Here is a 19,775-nt window from a genome sequence, read left to right on the forward strand (position 1 = left end):
ACATGGTGCCGTGGTGCGTTTTTAAAGGGTTTACCTCTCCAATTATGCACCTCCGGGACTTTTGCTTTAGAAATGAGAGGATTTGGGGACATGTTTCTCTTTGAATGTCTCAGTATGCATCCTAATTTTCATATAATTCAATCAGAACAAATAATAGATGTGTGTTGAATTTGACACATCCTTTTTAAACATCCCAATTTGTATTTGCACGCTGCCAGTCTGTCTAAACAGTCAGCCCACCACTGGTTTTGGTAATGTGCAGATGTGGCTTTTATTTACCAGACCGAAGACATTTTTCCATCTCGAAAGTGACTGCTGAGTTTTTGATTCAAGGGTTGACAGCATGTGTCAGCCACCACTGAGCTTTGCATTTATTTGGAGGCAGGTTTGTTGATGTTGATGTTATTTAAAACAGTCTGCAATTTGTGATGGTTGAAGGAAAATTGAAAAAAGCTGTACGCATGTGACAGTTTGTATGAATAAATTACAGGTTCTCAAAGCTGATCTTTAATGTTTTGGTTAGAATAACATCAAACTCATTTTTATTGAGTCTCCATGTACCATTGCAATGTAGGTGATGTAAGGAATTTTCTAAGCAACTTCAGGGCTGTCTGGTCTGTAAAACCCTGCAGTGCAACTTGCTTTAAGCAGCTGCTAACCCACCTTAAAGAATTTCATTTGTATGGTTTTTATTGGATGTCACATGACAGCGTAATAGCAGCTTCAGAGAGCTTTCCAACAAGCTGTGCAGAGAACACATTCATTATAACAGTCAGATTTCAAAACGTGCGGACAGCTTCACTCTAAAGATATCAACTTTTTTAAAAATCCAAATCCAATTTCAAATTTCCCACTCCTCCTACTCCAAAGACAAAATGTATCCTTACTAATTACAAGGCAGGCAAGCATTCTACTCGCATTGAACAGCCAGCAACCAAAGGTGCATTTAACAGATAGCATTACATTTTAACACGGTTTCTCACCGTCCATTATTACGCCATTGATTCCTAGTTATGCTCTCATTGGAAATTGATAAAATGTAAGCGGGCCGAGAGTTAGAGTGGAGAGTTTCATCTCGTCTCAGCCGGTCTTGACAGTTTAAAGCACATCAAGCAATTGGCTACAGGCCCGGTGTGATCTCATGACGAGGTGATATAATCCTTGTTGGTCACAGTGTCTGAGCCTCCAGTTGTTTACAATCTAGTGTGTTGCAGAACAGTGAGCTGACTATGAATGCCTGACATCTCCTCACTTCTATTTACATCTATAATATACATGCAAGTATTAGATTTAATAATAATTATAGTCTCCCTCAAGATCATAAAGGCTCTTCAGTTCTTTTTAGCTGCACCAGAAAGTGGGTCCACGCTGTAGAAATAGTGATTTTTTGGGATATTTCAGGGCTTCGGAGGTCTGTGCTGCACAACTCATACTAACAGCACAGTCTTCTCAAACCCAGATGGCAACGTTTGCGCTTGTACCCTTGCTGTCTCTGCCATCTCTTCACTCACTCGGCGGCGTCCAAAAGAAGCACACATACTATAAAACGGCTTCGTCGAGGTGGAAAAAGAAATTGCTTTTTAACCAAATGTTAAATGCAGCCTAACCAGAGCGAATGGTGAAATTTGCCAGCTGTTCTGCATTTAGTGAGCAAGACGATCCGCCGAGGTTCAACTGTGTCACATGTTCTGATCCTGAGCTCCCTTGAAGAACTGGCATGACTTATAATTTGTCCTGTCACAGAATGTACATCATGTAATATTGACTGGAACTTACAACATGTAACAGGGGAAAGTTTGTTTTCGCAGTGGGATTCATTAAAGTGATCTTCTGTATCCTTTACCTCTCGTAACTGCAAACCGATATGACACACTAGTGATTAAACATGTATTCACTTCATAAAGCTTTTATTTGTTATACTCTGCGTTTGCTGATGTAAACACGCTCTGTGTTACGTAAGTCATTCCCATGAAGAATTCTCTGGAACAAGTAGCATCATGGGAAGTGATGTGTCTTGCATTTGGCAGCAGAGCAGTCTATTTGGGATAACTAGAAGATACATCTTGTTTAGCATAATCGTGACAGCCACTGCGGCTATAAAAGGAAGAGTGCCACTTACCAAAGCCCAAACATTAGCTACACGACATCCAAGCAAAACAGTATCATATTAGCCAAAGATTTCATTTAACAGAATCTGACTCTGACTGTTTTCAGACCGGCATTAACACTGCATGAGGCCACTGCATTGGCACAGTAGGGGTCTAGGTGCAAAGGGCTCCGGCAAAGAAATTAAGCCTGGCTAAACCACAGTGTGATAAAGATGGATCTTGGCATGAAGGGCAAGCTTTTGATGTACTGGTCGATCTATGTTCCTTCCTTTATAACTGGACTCACCTGTAAGGGCCAGACACTTAAACGAATATGCATGGTTCTATTTATATATATTTGGGTGTGGGGTGTGTTTAAAATGTTTGTGGGTATGTACATGGTCATAAATGTTAGGCTGTATATAGACTGTCCTCATGGAACCTTTTCAACACGGGCAGACGACAACATTTACATCACGTTGACCCTGCCAGTCGCAGAAATGCCGTCTTAAAAGTATAAATCAATCTTAAGGCACAGGATATAAGGCTTGGATCAACTGAAAAATCCAATTGAGGTGGTTTGGGCACTAATATGCCCCCGAGATGCCTCCTTCTTGGGGTTTTCCAGGCACGTACAACTGAGCTAAGACTCTAGCCAGAACCAGAACACATGGGAGGGATTATGTATTCCATCTTGAAGAATTATGCAGAAAGAGCTGGAGGACGTGGCTAGGGAGAAGGATGTCCGGGCGATCTTGCTCGGTTGCAATTCAATTCGGCTTTTAAACCTCATCAAGAAAATACTACACAGCGGTATATGATATTAAAAGACAAAAACTGATTGCTCTGGAAAGTTTGCAAGGCAGCAATAATTGTATCTTACTAGAAAAACAAAGTAATCTACCAGGGATGTACCCTGGTAGGTATGTGACAGGCCAATGCAAGGCCTTGCCAGATGACTTTGCATTGGGTTCCAGCAAAAGTAGAGCCAGGTGCATCTTTTTTGCCAGATGGCCATGCTTTCTTTTTCTTTTTTTTTTTTTGCTGGAGCGCAACACAGCAGGGATGCCAATGCAGAACAGTGTCATTCAAATGAATGAGGAAGCTCTTGCAGCGTTCTTGGATGTGGATGAGCATAACAAGATAGATGGATGGATGAATGGATGGATGGCTCAACCTTTCCTACAAAGCAAAGTAGCATCCTTTGCCAATACTGCATTAGTCTATCATATATGTGCAGGCTCACAGTTATGGTAGATTAATTTGTAACATAAATGGTGTTATTCTACAGTTATTTTGATATTGGCTGTCTTTCCATAGCGGTCAAATTGTGTCCTATATTACTATAAACCTCTGCAGTGTTTTGCTACTGATAAGACTTGAAACAAACAGGTGAATTACTCAGTCCGTCCTCAATCATATGTCATCACAGCCCCTTTAATTGTTTTAATGGGCTGCTGTTTTCCGTGTGAACACCTGCTTGCAAACATGAGAAAATCCACCTGCTGTGTTGCGATGAATGATCAAGTGTGAGTTCAGATTGCATAAAGCCACTTGAGCGTGTTACATGGCTGTCTGCAGTGATACCAGGTCACGCTCTAATGTCGCATCATAAGTGTGTCCCTCTGGGCAAAAGTACATTCACCTTCCACCACAGCAAACATCACATGCACACTCTCACTGTCTGCAAAGGAAACACATATACAGTTAGTCAATGTAGATTCCTTAAGATCTGATGCAAATTTGAGCTCTCTTCCTCTGCTTCTCTTCCCTCCGATGCTCTTTCTCTCACACACAGACACTCAACACACACACCTGTCCTCCCCCCCTTAGGCATGTCTTGTAGAAAACCATCCCTCTCCTCTCCTGTCAGTAGGAACAAATGAGCCGGGGCATGTTTCTTAGTGTGTATGTGTGTGTGTGAGAGTGTGTGTGTATGTGCAGAGCAAACTTCCTGTCTGTCTGGCCATCCTCTTTTTTACTTCTCCCCAAAACACACACTCACACACACCTGCTCCGCACTGTTACCCTCTGACAGATCACTGACACGCTGTCTCTAGGCCATGCTGCACTGTATATGTGTGTGTGTGTGTGTATGGTTGTATGTGTGGGTACAGACACCACACCCCACACCCCCACTGTGTCTGTCTGGCAATTGCCATTTCTCAAGGAGCAAAGGAAGGGAGGGAGTGTGGAGGGCGAAAGCCTTGATGTGAGTGTGTTTGTTGTCAGAGGGTTTATTAATAAAGATGACCTCAGCCAGAGCTGCTCACAGGGTGTTTCTTTCTTCCTTGCTTTCTTCTTTCTCGCTTTGTGACTCCCTGATCTAGTCAAATAATTGTTGTTTTGAGAAGAAGACTGTTTTTATATATTCACACATAAATTTCGGCGTGTGTTGCTGTCTTCTATCGTCCTCATTTGTCATTTTAGTGGCAACAGTCTGAGGTTGTTGTGTTCTTGATTTTGGGACTCGTAATGCATCTTTGCTGTCTTTGCGTGCATGGAAGCTCATCTGTGTGTGTATGTGTGCGTGTGTGTGGGGGTGGGTGTAACAGGGATAATCCTTCTTGATAGAACTCCTTTATGTCTCAGCGTCTGAGGATGTGATTATGTGCTTCATTATGTGGGGCTAAACAGGTTGAGTCCACTGCGTGCGTGTGTGCAGACGTCAGTCACCTGCTGTGTATGTTAGGGAGAACAGATGTCCCCGCAAGAATAGAAAGATGAGTAATTTCCTTCAAAGAGCAGGGCATCGCTGTCTGTCGTCTGTTTCGCTGGCTGTCCGTCTCCGTCACTCCCCATAAATTGACTTGGTATGACTTGGTTAATGGTTAAAGGGGCAGCTCGCTCATAAAAGTACAAAAAGTCATACCTTCTTCTCTTTCGGGTAATGAGATTTTGAGATTAGGATTTATCAAATTCAGAGCTTTCTGCTTCCACCTCAGGAGGTCAATGAAATTGTTTTTGTGAGGCTCACAGGAGTCAAAAAAATCTGCTTAAAGGAATAATTCGACATTTTGCCTCAAGATAGATGAGAAGATTGATGCCACTCTAATGTCTGTCCATTAGATTAAGCTACATCCTGTCTTTGTGCTAAGCTAAGCAAACTAGCTGCTGACTGTAGCTTCATATTTAACAGAAAAATATGAGAGTGTTGTCAATCTTCTCAACCTACTTTAAGCCTATTTCTCAAAAATGTCTAGCTATTTCTTTAAAAAAAACGAGGCTGGATGAGTCAGTGCTTTTTAATTATTAATACTCTCCATGAAAACTGTAAAGTGTTTGTTTGCTGGTCTCATCTGATTCTGTTACATTCACATTTGTTTCTCACACTGACCTTTAAATCACTGAATCAGGAAAGTAAAGTTAGCCAAGGTGCATGTGAAGTCAGCCTGGGTGAGGTAGACGTTGTCAGTAGTAGGAGGTGATCTCATTTGTTTAGCTGTCTAGTTCCCCTCTGCAGGCGTCCCAGAGGGCTCGAGCTGGACCCTGAGTGGGACAGCCAACTAAGCAATGGACCTCCAGGGGCCCAGCAGTTACCATGGAGGGGGAGGGCAGCCCTCATTTTGCCCTCTGTCTGCCCCGCCACAATGAACACAGAGGCCATTAGGGACAGGTCCTCCTGCAGCCTGGGAGAGCCACAAAATGAGATAATGCACACAGCTCACACCGTTACAGTCACTTACACACACACACATACACACATAAACTCACACTCACATGTGCAGGGGCAGATGCAAGTATGTACATGTGCACAAATTAGGCTTCACAAACACAACACCCAGTGGGAATTTGCATGCGGTGCACGTTCAAACACACATACACTCACACACACTCAGGAGTGGACACATGAATTGATCCACGCTCACATATATTACTCTAAACCTTCCGCTCTGTCAATAATCTTGCACCCACGTTGGTTCGCCTGGCTATTTGCTATTTCAGCTGCGGCTCCGTCCCTCAGCCGGTTATATTTTGTTGGACAGACGACAATAGCAGCAGTGAGAGGAAAGCTAATGAAACAGGATATCCCTGCCTCTGGTTATTCCACAGGAGGAGAAGAAGAAGAAAAATCACACTGGCTTTGATCTTGAATGAGTCTATAAAATGACAGAGTATACAAAGAACGGCTGTGTGTTTACCTGGGTAATCATATTCACTAGTGGCCACCATTGTTCTTTAGTGGCCTTGCAAGACCTGAAATGCTCCTTACTTCCCAGTAATGGTTCAGGTTCTACTTCAGCAAGCCACTGAGCAATAGCAGTTTGTCTTCTATGGGCAGTTTAGTCACATGTAATGTCAGGACCAATGCCTGGAAACAAGATTTCCAAGAATATGTGGATGCCTTTTTTTTCCTCACAGATGCCCATTCATGTCTGAAAATAAATATGTGCTTACTGTATCTTGCGTGAAGGTCGTAAAACACAGATGTCGACTAAAAGCCAAAGCACAGAATGCACATTTTCAGATGTGGCATCAACAGGTAATGGAAGATAAAAGTCTATGGAAAAACGATGATATAAAAGACTTAAATTACCTGATATACAAAAATGAAATTACAACCAACATTTGAAAATATTTCTAGCAAAATACACATTTACTCTTTATCCATCAGTAGATAAAAGTGGTTGAATCTCCATTTTTCATTACAAAATGCAAAATGTTATACCCTTACTAAACTGTACTCTTATCTACAGCTACAGTTAACGATAAAGAAGCAGTATCTCAGGCTTTACTTTAGAGACTACACTTTAAAGGAGAATTGATTGATTTTTTGCCACTTGGGGGAAGCTGATAAAAATATGCATATTATCACTTCCAGCTGGGTAGATGGTGTACAGTAGACTGAACCAAAACAGTAAGATGTAGCAGTAGAACCAAAACAATAAGCTAAAAGAAGCTGAAAAGGGGAAAAGCATGAATGACACCTTTCACATTACACAGTCATTGAACTGAATTTTAGAAGAAGAACAATGAGTAGTGCAGCTAGAGGTGGGCGATATGGCATCATTATATTAAAAGTCTTTGTCATGTTGGTTTTTAAAACTATTTTGCAAGGTACTGAACAGCACTCACCATTCAAAAAACTCACAATGATAGAAATGTGTCTTTGGTTAGGACCTCACAAACAACATAAAAACATACACCCATTAAATTACATTAAACAAAAACAATTTCACAAGAGCAGGTGTGCAAAGCTGCATTCAAAAGTAGTTCCAGTCTGTTTGGGCTTGTTTAAAATGGATATTGCTGTGTGAAAACCAAACTAACAGTGCAACCAAACTCATTTCACAGCTGAAAAGCAAACAGTTGACACAGTGCAGAAGTGCTAGTGTGTCATTTGGGATAATTAGCAGGATGTACGTCGTTACAAAAAAAAGGCACCAACACAATATTACAGAGCTGACATGACAGAAGTCAGTGCTACCGGTTAGCAGGGGAGCTAGCCGCTAAACGGTGGTGATTTCCTGCAGCCCGGCTGTCAGTTTAACATGATGTGCAGCAGTTGAGCTTCCTAGCAGGACATTTAAACTGCTGTAGATTTCACCAGCAGATAGGAGATGTAGTTGGAGGCGCTCGCCATGGTTTGTGCTGTTACCTGTTAGCCTCCTGCTAGCAGACTGAATTGATCTCTCTGTAGGGGCAGATCATGGAGACATTTTAATCTTTCACAATCTAATATCGTCACATCACATAAAGTGCAGCTGCAAAAGTTACAGTTGTTAAAACAAGCTACCAGTCATAGTGAAGTGACATACACTTAGCATCATAGTCTGTTGGCTTGCTTTGTTGCTTTTATTTCAGTACTTTTCTCAGCTTTTACACCATTGTCTTACATTTCACTTCATTGTTGGAAAACATGTGAGTGAGAGAACCACAAATTGTGTGTGATGAGAAAAGCAGATAGTAAAAGTGGTTCAGTGAAAGGAGCTGGAATGTTGCAGGTTTTCTTTCGAGATGGCCTCTGCAGGAGGGATTTGTTTGACTCTATTCCTTTATGAGACAAATATTGGGATGAATCTCCTCATTGCCTTGGGCTTTGTTATGAAAAGGCCAGGGCCCAAGCCAGTTCTTTACTATCACATCCTCCCACTTATATAAACAGATGTCTCATACAGCGCGCACACACACACACACACACACGTATACACACAGAGACCTCCCAACCTAGGCACACACTGTCCTCATTTAACAGGGCTTTCTCCTTCTCATACACCTCAAAACATATACTTAAGTGCTTGTAGTATTATAAACTAAGATACTAATTCAGTTGAATGGACTCTGTGCCCTCATGGTGGGATTTCACCTCTTAACTTTCAAAACAGAATAAACCCTTTAACCTCTTGGAGTGCGTGCCAGCTATATGAAGCACGTGTGCATATACAGCAGATATATCATCAAATGTAAGCATTTTCCTTTACTCTGCTGTTTGTATATGTATCTACCCCAGTTTAGTTCACACACCAGGTGCTGCTCTGTATTTCGTATCCACCGTGGCTCCTCTGGAGAGCTCTGGCACAGTGAGAATAATAATCACAGCTCCCTCAGCTCAAACCAATATCAGTTGCCAAAAGCGCCGACGCAGGCTCTGCACTTCACTCAGGAAATGAGTGGATGATAGTGGAAAGGTCCCACTTCACTGAAAAAATCAAAATCACAATCACTTTATCTGTCAGCAGCAACAAATGCAGAGGGTTTTTTTTTTTTTTTTTTTTTTTCTTTGGTCATGGTGCAGAGACAATAGGGCTTCAAACCACTCGCTCGTACTGCCAGAAGCTTGGTCGATGTGTTCTGACCGACTGCGGTGCCAGAGGCTTTGATAGCATCTGTGCTGTGGGCTGCAGTTACAAAGTTTGGAGCTGGCAAAGCATGTATTTTCCTTTGGTACTGGTAATGTTAGGGCACTCATGAAAATAGCTGAAAGTTCACCTTCTATCACAGCAACCGCTCTCCTTTTTTTGTGATGAAGTAGATGTCACAGAAAAATGCTTTCAAGGGCTAATAAGCACCTCCTTTTAGTCAATAAGAGTTTTAGTGGCCCAGAAAAACAAGATGTCATAAAAAGTATCATTTGAATTCATTAATAACATATATTTTAAAAGGGCTACTAAGATGTAACTTATGCCTTTAATGGTGCTAATAAATCATTTACTAAAGCCTTATATTTACTTATTCATAAGCCATACATTTTGGGTTTCCACTTTGTGTCAATTGGCGATAATCCAATACAATATAATCCTAATAATAATAATAAATGTTAAATAAGTTATCAATAAATGGATTTTGGTCCAGATGTGGTCCAATCAGTCAAGCTGACAGCCCAAAAGTTCCTTATACTAATGGCTTACCTATAAAGTTGTAGTCATTTTTAAATTAACATTAATGAAGCCATTTGGAACTACTTGTAAAAGTGGTGGTCATATTCCAACATGATCAAATCCCAAATATTAAGGGTCTAGAATGACATTAGCCATCACTTTTAAAATGACAATATAGACCCTCAAAGCCATACATCTTGTAAACCTTGTAACAGGAATAGTAACACAGTGCAGACACAATATTTCACATACAGGGGCAAAGCATGAAGAAGACAAATGCTACACCGTCAGCTGAATATCAGTCATTTCTATGGTACACTGAATAATCGATCCTTCACTTGAGTATGGATTGATGACTCTCGTGGGGGATCTCGGTGGGAATTGACTCTGTCGTGCCTTGGCGCTCATAATGGGCTGAGTAAATGGTGTCCGGCTCTAATTTTAGCTTGTAAATCACAACCCCACGAGTAATGGGCTGCACTTAGAGGGGTCAAAGTTTATGACTAAATCACCCAGGAGGACAAAGTCTGTAAAGTCAGACTATGTAGCTCAGTCTTTTTGGTTTTTGAGAGAGGGGTGCAGGTGTTGGCGGTGGTTTGGGTGAGAGGTGACGGAAAGGAGGGGCTGGCAGTTGGCATTCATTGCTCAGATCTACCTCTGACCGTGGCCAGATGTCCACCAAGATGGAGTGTGTGTGCGGATATGTGTGTGTCATCAAGCAGGTTTTCGGAGAGTGCTCGGCTCTAATAGGGACTGGCAGGCATTTTGTTGGGCTTTATTGCCACGTGCCTCTTCCAATCGAGCCGTTGATTAGAGTTGCCATTACTGGAACACGCATGTGCACTTGCACACAGAAAACACAAATCGAGGCAGACCCACACACTTTGGCACACGGTCAAAGCTTGGGTCTTTGCATGTGATTAGCATCCCATCGTGTTGTCTTGTGCAGCGATCAAACGGAGTTGTGCTCTTGTGGAGGCCGATCGGAGGAAGTGAAGGGTACGTCGCCGCACCACTTTATCCCTCTCATCAGGGTGCTGTCAGCTTAGACAATGTCAAATTTGGTGCAAAGCAATTAAAGGCCCGAGCTGCCACAATCAGGCCTGATAGGCAAGGCTCATCTAGTGGCAGCATGCGGGTATGCACATCAACACACATTCATGCAAGAGAAAAACCACCCAGCCGTGCTCACACACATGCATTTACAGCACACCCACCCACTTGCACACACACACATACATTCACAATAAGCATGCAAGCGATTAGCTCAGAAAGTGCAGGTTTAAACTTTTAGTCATTGCTGATTCATAAGCGGCTGGCTGGCTTCCACACAGCTACTCACTGTGCTGCCTGTCAAACACACAGGCAGCCAGCAGCTGGAGGTGTTTGTGTGTGTGTGTGTGTGTGTGTGTGTGTGTGTGTGTGTGTGTTCTTGAAATCTTGCTTTTTATCCAGACCCCTCTAACAACCCCCTCCTCTCTGACCCTGTTCCTCCTTTTTGGAATCCTTCGCATGTATCTGCCTGTGTGTGTGCTTGCAGAGTATATGGGTGTGCATTAATTTAGATGTGCGTGGACACATGCATATTTATGTGTGTGTGTATGTGTGTGTTTGTGTGGAGCCTTGCAGGGTTTTGGCTGCTGTGTTCTCCTGGATGAAGCCAGTGGAAAGCTGAGGTCTGGATGACTTACTTATTTAGGAAAAATCCACCAGAGATGGCCAGAGTGCTGCTGTGCTGTCACACAGTTGTGTGTGTGTGTGGGTGTGCATGTATGTGTGTGTGTGTGTGTGTGGGTTTCAGTTCATCCAGTCCTATAGGTAACCCAGCCAGTGGCTTCAGTAGCAATGGTATATTTTATGTTGAAGGTTTTTTTTCCTAGCAGCCTTTAAAATTATTCTGCTGCTGTTAAAGCCTGTGCAGTCCCAGGTGGAGCAACTTACTGAAGGGTTAAACGCTCTACCAGAAGCTGTTAAGAAACACACACCACACACACACACTTTTATGGTGAGTTACCCATAGCCGTGAGGCTCCTGATTTAGTCTAAATTCACTTTTCAGCACATTTAATTAAACTAACTTGATTTTGGAGGACCTGCTGTCAAATAGAGTTTCAGATTTTTATGCAACTTGCTTTTTTGTTTTCTTGCAAGCATCAGAAGAGGATTTTACCAGTCTGTGGGTTGTACTCTTTCCTTTGAAAAGCATGTCATATGGGAAATATTACACAGGGATTCATGTAATGTTTTTTGTTTTGTTTTTCTTTTTATGAAATAACTTCAGTTTATTGAGATTTATTACATTTAAACATTTTCCAAAGATTTCCAGTGTTCATTGTTGTGAGAGGTATGCAAATGGTCTAAGCACAATTTGAGTCTTGTTCTTGCATATGAATCAATAAAGTCTAATGAACATTGCAGCTTTTTCCGAGTGATAAAGTGCAGTGAGCACACAGTGTAGCTCAGTTTCCAGAGTTTAGCTTATTGACAGCAGTGAATGAACTATAATGGTGTCAGAGGTTTTGGTGAATCCTTTATACTCTCTCTCTCTGTGTAACACTAGCCAGCTCATATGTTACTGACAGTATCTGTTTGGCCCTCGGCACTCTCATTGTGATTAGTGAGCCATTGATGTTGACATGAATCCCAGCCTCTGCACACACACACAAATACACACATGCATCCATGCACTCTCACACACACACACACACACACACACACACACACACACACACACACACACACACACACACACACACACATACTGACTGGAACTTGGCAGTTAGTTATGTGATCTGAAGCCCGGGATCCAATGTTAGCGGGCCTCAGGGTTTCAGGTGTGTTCATGTCCCTAGATGTGTGGGCTTTGTGAGTGGGTTTCATCTTGTAGCCTATTAATGTCCAGTCAAGTCATTAAAATGGCAAATTTTGTGTCAAAATCAGATAATTCCTTTTAATCACTGCTATCATTTGTCAATTTTGTATAAGCTGTGACATGGAAAGTTGTGCTAATCTTTGAGGGAGAGAACTAAAGAGTCTAAAATGGAGGAAAGTACTGGCGGGGTTTGTAGCCTTCAGTGTCACAGCATAAAGTGTTTCATAAATGTGGAAAAACTGTGTGAACTTAATGTCCCGTTAGCACTAAAGCTAACGAAATTGCTTACTAAGCTTCCCCCCCCTTTTTTGCTGAATAAGGTTGTATCCAGGGAACAAAGTGCTGGAGGGGTTGCTAGCTTGTTCAGGCTAGCTTCTGTTTCACTAGTTTTATTTATTCTGTCTTTCTAAAAACACATGAAGCGTGTCTCTGGGGTTGAAACCTTCTCATTTTAATAAAGTTATTAGCACACAAACACTACAGTTGTCATGAAAATGTACCCCTTTATCACCTCAGCTCTTTGTTGTAGCTGACTAGTGCTAGCATGCTCCCTGCTGGGTAGCTTGATAGCGAACATGTGTAGTTCATTTTGCGTATTGTAGTGTGATTAAGCCTCAAATGTTTCTGTGTATTTTGTTCATTATGTTTGTATGTGTATAATTAGCATGCTTGCAGTGTGTGTGGATACATATTTAGCCTTGTGGACGTCTGATTAGCACAGCTGTTTGTATTTGTGTACTTATATGGCCTGGTCATGTCTGAGAAGGGATATTAAAATGATTAATGCAGTCTTGCCAATATCTCACATGGACATATTGTACACACACACACACACACATACACAAACTTTCACCCCCGTCACTCATCATCCCTCTTTTTTTGTTGTCTTCTCCTTTAGCCCAATGTGACCTTCATCTGAGTGGAGTATCTCTATTCAACATTCACGAAGAAGGGAGAAGCAAAAAAAAAAAAAAAAACTGAAAGGGAGATTAAGAAGAAAGCACAGAGACGCACGGGGGAGGAGAAGAAAAACAAGTAAGAAAGTAAAAACAGAACAAAGGGTGGAGAAGAAAAACACAGCAGCATCTTTTTCTGCCTCCTCTGAAAACCTTCCTCTCCAAACAGCACAACTGGCATAGTGAATCAGAAACAGTGGAAAGAGAAAAGAAGAGGAATGGGGGTGCATGTAAAATGAACAAAGAATCAAAACAAATAAGAAAGTGAATATGAGGACGAAAAGGAAAACATTGAACGAGGGAGGGAGGGAGGGAGGGTGGCACTTGTCAAAACAGGACATGGAAATTACAGGCATTTTCAGGTACTCCCGGAAAGAAATTATTCTAGACTGAGACAAAGAGATAAAGCAGAAGGATGCATGAGCTATGAGATAAGAAAGACACAAAACAAAAACAAAAAGGAAAAAGAAAGAAAAAGTTGAATCCGGTTAGGATATTGGATTTCAGATTTTAAAGCTGTTTGTCAGGGGAGATGCTGAAGGTTATTGGTAGAACTCATGAGAGACAGATTTAAAAGAAGAAGGGTCAAAATCGAAGCAGATGAGGCCAAGATATCCAGAATTTAAGTGCTTTAGTATGGGTCAAGCTCCAAAAAACTCAATATAGCCTATATTGTATATTTTTCCTGTCTGGTAAATACATATTTTATTTTTTTATATATCATATTTTACATCTCGAGTCAATCAGAGATAACTCCAGTGACATCCTTAGGGTCATTTTCTCAAGACTTTGTAAAACTCCTACCAGTCCCTCCCAAATCATTATGGAACTGTCTGTTCAGGGCGTCTAGCACTCCTCCATGACAAGTAGACTGGCCTTTTACGTGTAAAATCGATGTGCGGCTGCCCCTTATCTTCTTTGGTAGACGTCGTGCTTTAAATTACGATGACATTTAATCTATATTTGATTTGAGAATTTTAAAGGACAGTACAGGTGAACAGCAATAAAAGATGAGGCGGTGCGGATACATCATTTTCTGACAGGTACCGTATCAGGTCTCCAGAAAACTAGATGTGATTTAGAAGTAGGGTTATAGGGTAACAGTGCAATTTAAATAACGTTTCAATTTTTAATAATTACACTGTAGATTTTTTAACAATGAAGTCAGGACCCCAACTCTTAGATTACACTCATAGAAGCTGTGGTTATAATCCACACTTCCCTCCTCTTCACTTTTGACACCAACCCTATGTCCTTGTCATAGATAGAATGGTGGATGTCACTATATGTGTGTTATATATGTGTATCAGTATGTGGCCCTCTCCTGTTTGATGAAGGGCTCCCTCATTTACAATCAGTTGCGTGCTTGATGGAGCGACTGGGAGCTCCGGCAGGCTTTAGTAAATTGTTTCCCATAAAAAAAGTCATTTGTATCCTCAACTTCCCATCACAGAATCCAGCGAAACATAGGCACAAGTGGGATGTACTTAAAAGACACACACTCACACACCGTAATGATGAGGACGAGCAACACACATAGTACACAATACACACAGAGACAGGAAGAAATAGCCTCGGGCACCATTTCTGTATTCCTCAATCCATATTTTTCCTGCAAGAGTGTGTCTGTGTGTGTGTGTGTGTGTGTATGTGTGTTTGTGTGTTTCTCTATCTCATCACAGCACACTTATCCCTTGTCCCCTCGAATAATTCTCTCTTTTTCTCTCTCTCTCTCTTTCTGTCTGTGTCTCTCACACAGTCTGTGTTTATCTCTGCGAGGATATTGGTTGCAGATCATGAATAGCTTTTTGACACAGAGAGATTGGGGGGGGGGTGGAGAGGGGGAGAGAGGGAGGGGGAGGGGTGCAAGAAAGATGGAGGTGGAGGTAATGTACATCAAGGCAGCGTGACAGGTGTCAGGTATGCACAGATAAATGTGCCGCGCTTATATGCTGCGCCTCGTACCAACACCCAATCACAATAGTAGGACTGCTGCGGTGTTCACGCACGCCTTCCCGCTGCACATTGAGATACACGCAATACCAAACGAGCTGCCGCTGTGAATGCTCAAACAGCTGCAGAGGTATTTGTTTGCTTCTGTTGCAGAGAAGTGAGCCTTTATTTGAAACAGGCTTCTGTATACAGGCCTTTATCCTTAATTCAATAGATGTATTTTATACATTTTAGATTTTCTGACTCACTCTTGTTTCTGCTGTTGATGCTGTTTGCTGGTAATACAAACTCAGCATTTCCTCCATGCTTACATTTCCACTAATTCCATCGGTACAGCAGCATAGTTTTTGGCATGCTGTTTCTCTGAAGCTCTCTGACACAATTCTGTTTTCATCCACTTACTTTTTGCCGTTGCTTCCACTTTTTGCTTTTTTTTTCCTTTTTTCGATTGCTGTCAAGTCACTGTCAACGCTTTCTGCAACACTGCTTCACATTAAAAGCCCTCCAGAGGATTGGAGGGCGTAATCCCTCCGTCTCCTACGCTTTTAATTTGAAGCGTCAGCAGGAAGTGTTGAGTTTCATTGAAGGTAGCTTAACTTTGAACAAAGAACTGCGAAAAAGAGATTGGAATTTATTGGAGAATGAGTTTGAGAAAGAGACTTGATCTTTTCCTTAAACTTGGCAAGAACTCCAATAAGCGAATTTCCCAAAATGTCAAATTTAAAACCTTTAAAATTAAAAACTGAGAGCAAAAGACTACAGAGTGTGAAATGATGTTTGTTGTTGTCTTGATGGAATTAGTGGTGTGGAAATGTAATGTTCAACTGAGAATTTGAACCACCTACTCAAATGTTTTGGGGTCTATACAGTAATCACATCTTTCAGTTTATAGTTCCACTGTTGTAGTTAAAATGCAAGAAGCCTCTGCTGCTACTTATAAGTATAGCGACACACACTCATATACACACAAGTCAACATACACACACACAAACGCGCAGGTTCCCCTCCGTCAGGTTTGATGAGGTGAACGAGTGTGAACCTGCCGCATCTTGCATTCCTGCGTCCCCCACCAGCAGCAGTTCTTGTCTCTTCATCGATCCCGGCTTATCTTCCCGTAAAGGTGAGGAGGAGAGAAAAGAGTGGACCTCTTTTCTCTCCTCCTCACCTCGCCACCTCCTACCCTCCTCTCCATCCTCATCTTTTGCTATCGATCAGTCCGTGTGTTCAACAAAGTAGAGAGCAGGCAGTGGTTAATGTGGAGCCGGCCTTGGAGGAGCGCTGCTCGCAGTTTGCGTATCGTTTTCCCTCCTAATGGATCCAATCAGGCTTTAATAGACCCTGGGTTAGAGCATCAAGGCCCTCTCACGCTCCTCTCACCTTTCACTTCTCATATTCTCTTGTCCCTTCTCTTCTACAAATATCTATCAGTGCCGTATGTCTGCCAGGTGCAATTTTTTAACCGATGACCGTTGATTTTTGGAAATTGATCCAAATGCTGTTGTTAGCAGATTTTTTTTTTATACATCATTCATTTTATTCATCCAAGGAAAGATTTGCTTCTGCTGAGTATGCACATACTTTGTTTTTTTCTTGCTTTGCATTTTTTTTACAGTAATGCACATTCATTCCTGTGAGCTGACCAGTACAACCACAGCCTGCTAATTTTGGCTGCTGGGATCTGCCCAGTAGCAGAAACTCAACTCTTTCATTGTCTGCAGCCTTCTCTTAGTCGCTGGGCACATTGACTCTTGCTGAGTTAAGTGCCTTGCTCAAAGGCACCTTCATTGTCAGTATTTACTCATTCAAATGAAAGTGTCTCTCTGTATTTTTCTTCACGGTTTCTGCTTGCCTTCCATTGATTTGATTGGCTTATGAATAAAAAGTAAAACAGTAAAGTCAGAGTATGAAAGTGATATGATAGTGAGAGATGATTGAAGCCTCACTTTTATTATGAAACTAAGAAGACAGTTTCTCAATTTCTTTCTTTTACCAACAAGGACTCAGACTGTTGACACTTGATGGATGATTTCTGGGAATAACTCCATATGTTTGCCATTGTTTCTACATTTGACACAATAAGAAACACAAGTGATGACACATAACAAGATTATGATTTTGCCAGGTTATCTAAACAATCTGTCATTAACAGTTTTCATCATTTAACCTTTTCGAACTTGAAAAACCTAATAAATGATGTTCTTGGTTAGACTAGGTTTGTTTAAAGTGGTCACAAGATTAAAAATGTTCAGAAATAAATCTGATTTTTTGTTTTCTCTTCCAAATATGTCTGGTTTATCTTTATTTCAAACCTGTCTGACAGTCTGACTGCTCAGGTTTATTTACAGTGATGTGGCATTGTTCCCAGATCTCAGCCATTAACTTAATGAGCACCGCATCGCATCATCATTACCGATACTTGATGACCAAAACTGCGAAAGTAAGAACCGAGTCATGAATGATGGTCCTGATCAGCAGTTCAGTCACATTTTAAAAAAGCACCTCAACAATGATACGCATTTTAGTTTGGTGGCTCCTCTGGAACAAAATCTGAACCTGCTGACTGTCCCCTGAGCTCACGAACCTTAGATACACAACATCTAACGAACATGAACATGTATCAAGAGAAACATTCTGAATTCTCATCTATCATCTAAATGCTAATATGATAGGTGGCTGGAGAGGTGGAATTAAATATGCCAAAAGCAAGAAGTGGTGCAGCAGCAAGATTTCACACTGAGCATTGATGTATGCAGATAGTGTCTATATGGTCCATCCAGTGTAAATTTTGACTTGTGTATTGGAGCATGTGACAATAAAACTACAGCAAATGTATTTTAAAAACTGCATTTCAGGTCCCTGAATAATAAACTTTACTGGAATAGCCTCAACCCACAAAACCACTTTCGAACCCTCAAAATTTACACTACAGTCAGCCTTGTATCTCCCTTTCAGCTGTTTTCTCCTATCGGCTTTGTCATTCTATTCATCTCTGTCAGTCCATCTCTCTCTCTCCATCCCCACCTGGTTGCCATTGACATTGTGTGTGGGCTGTTCCTGTAGGAGTCCAGCTAGGTATAACCTTTCTGCCCCATGGCACCTCACTGGGATCCAGGGCTCTGGGCTCAGTGTGAACTCCTGAACTCCTCGTATAGAAAGAAAAATGCTCAAAGAACAGAGCAGGAGAGAGAGAGAGAGAGAGAGAGAGAGAGAGAGAGTGGGAAGGAGAGTGAAAAAGTGCTACAGGACAATTAGACCCCCCCAGGAGCATTGTAGGCGGTCTCCCCAAGCCAGAATACACTGGGACTGGAAGGAAGAGAGAGAGAAGAAACCAAAACGAGAAGCAAATAGTGTGTGTGTGCGTGGGCTTGTGTGTGTGTGCGCCGTAGTGCTTTGCATTCACACGCCCAGCGGTTGTTGTTTCCGAAATGAGACAGTACGTCGGTCGCCCGCAGGTGTCAATACAACCATTTCTATTATTCAGGGCTGATTATGGCGCTAAATCGTACAGCAGTGAATACTTTTTAATGAGCTTTGAAATACAACAGAGAAAGTTTGTCTGCTTTTTTTTTTTTTTTTTTTGTGCGAACGTGGCTGGCGGGGGGAAGCGAGCGTGTTTGCTACAGTGATTCGATTAGTGCGCTGGTGTGTGAGGAGCAGGTTGCAACATATGAGTGTGTGTTTGTGTATGTGACACGTGATAAAGCATTATTATCTTTTCATTCATTATTCTAAGTGTGTGTACAGTATAAGTGCATTTGCATAAAAGCGTCCAAGTGCAGTCTGAATACGTGAGCAGCCTGATTGAGTTGTGTGTGTGTGTTATCTCATGGTTCATAAGCCGCTCCATTGCCTTGAGCGAGGCTGATCGACCTGTGACTACATGGTGATCATGGACTAGCGCACGCGCACTCATAATGCGCATTGATGGCGCTATCCCAGCATCCCCCTGGGCCTGCGTTCAGGGCAGGCAGGTCAAAGCAGGGCAGAGTGCACGTGGGTTTTACCACCTCTCACTGCACTCATGTGTGATCATCATGAACAACATACGCCGCGCTGACAGCACAAGGTCAACCAGAGAAAAAAAGAGAGGGAGAGCCAGATGGAGCGATTGAGAGAGTAGAAAACACAGACAGCGTGTCTGCTTGCACATAAGTAGCCTGGTTATTGTTGGCTTTCTGCCGTAATCACATTTCGTAAATGTCATGAAAGTGAGAAACCTGGTTTCCACAGTCAGGATAAAGGATTAAGAGGAACCTGGTTATTGTTATGTAGCTTGGTGTCTGCTGGAGAAAGCTATCGGCCATGCATGAAACAAGGGTTTGAATGGGATTTTTACACTTTTATACTACACTCTTTAAAAGCTGAAATACTGTCTTAACACAAATATTATATGTATACCAGAAAATTTACAGAAGCGCTGGATATGAACTTGAATATATTAAATTAGAAACATTGTGAATTTCAAACAGCACAAAAAAAGAAGTGTACTTTCTATAAATGCTTAATTAAATTGTGTTTTTGTCAAAGGAAATGTAGGTAAAGTGTCACCCCTACATTGTTTGTCCACTTACAAATTCATTTTTCAACTG

General features: G+C 41.8%; 1 protein-coding gene across 2 annotated transcripts in view; it reads left to right on the forward strand.

Annotated features, from left to right (window-relative positions):
• Positions 1-19,775, forward strand: part of sema4c (sema domain, immunoglobulin domain (Ig), transmembrane domain (TM) and short cytoplasmic domain, (semaphorin) 4C) — an 88,636-nt gene that overhangs the window by 17,867 nt on the left and 50,994 nt on the right. The window contains exon 2 of one of the 2 annotated variants that reach the window (XM_053326069.1): positions 13,176-13,312. The exons of the other annotated variant lie outside the window; for it this stretch is intronic. The gene's annotated coding sequence lies outside the window, so the exon portion shown is untranslated. The remainder of the gene's footprint in view (positions 1-13,175; positions 13,313-19,775) is intronic. 2 annotated transcript variants of the gene reach the window in all.

The sequence above is a fragment of the Scomber japonicus genome, chromosome 9 (genome assembly GCF_027409825.1).
Source record: "Scomber japonicus isolate fScoJap1 chromosome 9, fScoJap1.pri, whole genome shotgun sequence".
NCBI classification, from domain to species: domain Eukaryota; kingdom Metazoa; phylum Chordata; class Actinopteri; order Scombriformes; family Scombridae; genus Scomber; species Scomber japonicus.